The sequence below is a fragment of the Mesoplodon densirostris genome, chromosome 15 (assembly GCF_025265405.1).
Source record: "Mesoplodon densirostris isolate mMesDen1 chromosome 15, mMesDen1 primary haplotype, whole genome shotgun sequence".
Classification (NCBI taxonomy): Eukaryota; Metazoa; Chordata; class Mammalia; order Artiodactyla; family Ziphiidae; genus Mesoplodon; species Mesoplodon densirostris.
The window spans coordinates 78,865,937-78,869,755 of NC_082675.1; the positions used below are offsets into that span (position 1 = coordinate 78,865,937).

The window sequence follows — 3,819 nt, forward strand, 5'->3', positions numbered from 1 at the left end:
TACACTTACTGGATAATTGTGTCTGGAAACCAAGAGCTGAGTGCTGGGTGTGCTCATTGCTACTGAGGTGCCACTGTTTGTAGCCTCTCTCAGTGGACAGAACTAAGAAATACATGTGTGTACACAAAGCCATACACATGTACACGTCTAAAGTGTACCACATGCTAATCCAGCACCACAGGGCTCACTGCAGACCTCTCTCAATTATTTTTAACTTTTATATCTGACAGTAAGAAACCTGGCTACTATCATCTGTAATCTATTACTTATTTGGTTTTCCCTAGAATACATGTAAAGTAGTTTCAGAATTGCTAACCCATACTTGTGGGAAATCAATTTAATAATTAATGTACACTGTTTATATATGGTTCCCTTGCCAGTAGCCTTACAATACTCATTGAAAACATTGTTTCCAAAGTTACTTAGGTTAGTTCCTTTTTTCCCCCTCACCCCCTTTACTGAAGTCATATCACATAGTTGTAACATATTTATATTTACATGTCACCACCATCTATATTCCATGCTAGGATCCCTTGACAAATTGGTTGATACTTTAAATTTGCATACAGTAAGGTCCACTCTCTATGGGTTTTGAGAAATGCATATAGTCATATACCCAGTAATCCAGTTTCATAGAGGATGGTTCCATAACTCTAAAAATTCTCCTTTGTAATCAAACTATTCTTTCTCCACCAACCCCTCTGATGGTTTAGAAGAAGTTATTAATTTCAGTTTCTTCTGTTAAGGGTGGGAACAACACTCTGTAATTCTGACCCTCTTCAAATTGATTCCAGAAGTCTGGCCAGTTGATTGCTGATAAGGGTTTCAAGGCAATTCAATAGAAAATTATATTATTTTCAACAAATTATGCTGGAACCACTGGATATCATATATTCTTTAAAACTGACCATTATTTCACACCATTCTCAAATGTTAACTCAAACGGATTATAGATCTAAATGTTTAATAAGAAACTGTAAAATTCTTAGAATAAAATCATTAAAAATTTGATGTAGGCAAAGTTTTCCCAGAACACAAATAATACAAACCATAATATATATGGATCTATATAGATAGATAATTATACATATCTGTAAATTTGACTTCATGAACATGAGGTCCATTGCTTTCTTAAAGACATTACCATGAAAAGGAAAAAGCAAGCCACAGATTAGGAGAAAATATTTATAAGACATATATCAGATCAAGAATGTGCATACAGCATATATAAAGATCTCTTATAATTCAATAATAAGACCACAAACCATGGTATTAAACCATTGGCAATACCTCAGATACTTCACAAAATAAGATATGTAATAAACACATGAAAAAATGCACAGTATTATTACTTATGAGACAAATTACGGATTAAAATCTCAATGAGATAGCACCACAAACAGATTAGAGTTGTTAAAATTAATTTAAAAAACTCCTACCATGCTTTTTGTTATCAAGGATGTGGACTACCTTGAACTCGCATATACCGCTGGTGGAAATATAAGTAGTACAGCCACATTGGAAAATACTTGGTAGCTACTGCACTTATAAAGTTAGACATACACATACTATCACTCTATGGTACTAACCCAAAATAAATGGAATTTATGTGTACAAAGATGTGTACATCGAAGTTCATAACACCTTTATTTCCAGTAGTCCAAAACTGTTAACAGGACGTCTATCATCAGTTGAATAAATGAACTAACTGTGGTATATTTATACCAAATAAAAAAAAGGGTGCCACAAACTATTGACAAATATGGATGCATCTCAAAATGGTTATTCTAATTGAAAGAAGTCAGAAAAATATATATATATGTATGAGTAGAAAGAAGCTTTTGAGGGTGATAGAAATGTTTGCTATCTTGATTGTGGTGGTTTTATATAGCATACACATACGTACCAACACAACTATACAATTTTCTATACTTCTAATATAGTTTATTAAAACTTACCAAGTGGAATGGGTACTGAAGGATGTAGCTGGACCCCTCCAATCCCAGCATTCCCTTCGGGCCTGCACCGAGATGGCGACGCCCACGTTGCAGTCCTTTATCTCAGGCAGGTGGTTCGGCGCCCCAGGCCCTTCAGGAGTCTTGCCCCTGCGGCTGCGTGAGGCCCACTCTAGTGCTCAGGGGTGGCTGGCGGTGTAGGAGGCTCGGGGTCTGTTTTAGAAGTTCCTCCCCTAGAGGGGGGTAAAGCTAGAGCTCCCTGCGCTCTTCCACTGTGGAAGGCTGGCAGCTTTCTCCAGACTATCCACCGCGGCCTCGACCCATGGCCGACTTGTTGCTTCTTGTGAGGCATCTGCTGGCGCTGCTGGGCCCCTTTCACTTGTAGCGAAGGGGCTACCAAGTGACTGCGCTGGGGGGGCCGGCGCCGTGGTGTGCCGCCTGGGACACCCGAGCAGCCGGAAGTTAGGCGCGCGCCAGGCGCCGGCTACCGAGCCTGTGGGAAGCAGCTAGCGCCCTGCATCGAAGTCTCCAAGCCCCGTCGGCCCTTCACCAGCAGCTCTTCTCTGACTGGCGGGCCTGCGGCAGCTTCCCAGAGCGGCTCAACTCAGCCCCGGGCGGCCCGGAGCGACTGGGGTGGGGGCGGGGTGCGGAGGCTGACGCTTGCGCAGGCAGGAGCGTCCGGACGCAGGACGCAGGGCGAGAACCGCGAGACCAGGAGCTTGTTCGAGGATTTACACCGGGTGCTCCAGGCCTATGACCTCTGCTGCCTGTTCGAGCCCAGCTGGGTGCATCTGGTAAGCTGGGCAATATCATGTCCTGGTATGACTTCATCCACAAGTTGACTGGAGAAGACGGGTCTGGAATCCCTGTTCCCCTAATTACAAGTACACCCGGATCCAAAGACCCGGAAGTCTGCTGGCAGTGCTCTTTGGCTGAACAGAGTTAAGACACCTCCTTTTGAATTGTATCAATTCTTGGTCAGAAAGCAAGATGATTGGGTAGAAAGGTAAAATCTCCTCAGTTTTCTGCCCCTTGCACAGATTGACCACGTAGTGCAGCTTCAGGTCAAAGAGCCAGGAAATGGCGTCCTCAGAAACGACTTGCTGCGGAAGTAGCAAAGCTTGTTCATGGACAAGAAGGGCTGGGTTCTGCTAAAAAGTGTACACAGGCCCTTTGTTATAGTAGCATAATGCACTGGAGGTCACGTCTGATCAAGAGTTGTTTAAAGAAACTTCATTTTCCGAATTAGTTCTTAACCTTGGGACAAGTGTTCTGGATACATGCTGCAAAGCAAATGCCATTCCAGATGGTCCCCGAGGGTATTGGATCGCAGAAGGTGGAGTCGGTATTAATCACAGACAAGTAACAAATCCTGAGAGTGTTTTAGTTGTTGGACCACATGTTCTTAAGAATGGACTTTCATTCTTAATGATGGAAAAGGGATCTTTACACCATAAATGGCTTCAGCTCTGATGAATAATCCTGTGGTTCAAACAGCCATCATTCATTCTCGAGATATAAGAAAGAACTTATACCTCTGCTTATGCAAATCAGGACAACAGCGACTGGAGTATACTCTCGGCTTCACACTGTAAGTAATTTCATTATTTATGTAGGTTGGTTGATAAATAAGTTGTTTATGTGATGATGGAGTATTTTATTTCCTGATCTGTAAACATTGACTACCATAGAAAACCATAATCTCCTGGGTTAATCTTTTTTCTTTTAAGTTATACTTCATGAACAAATTAAATGCTGTGTTTCCTCTCCTACCCTTCTTGCTCTATTTTTTGGAGTTGAGGAGAAACAATGAAAAAGAGGTAGTTTAAGGGATTGTGGATACTTTTTATCAGGTTTATATCTC

At 41.8% G+C, this 3,819-nt stretch overlaps 1 pseudogene; it reads left to right on the forward strand.

The window, feature by feature from the left end:
* The first annotated feature begins 2,030 nt into the window (after positions 1–2,030).
* LOC132503248 (tyrosine--tRNA ligase, mitochondrial-like) lies at positions 2,031–3,428 on the forward strand (annotated as a pseudogene).
* Positions 3,429–3,819: the final 391 nt, after the last annotated feature.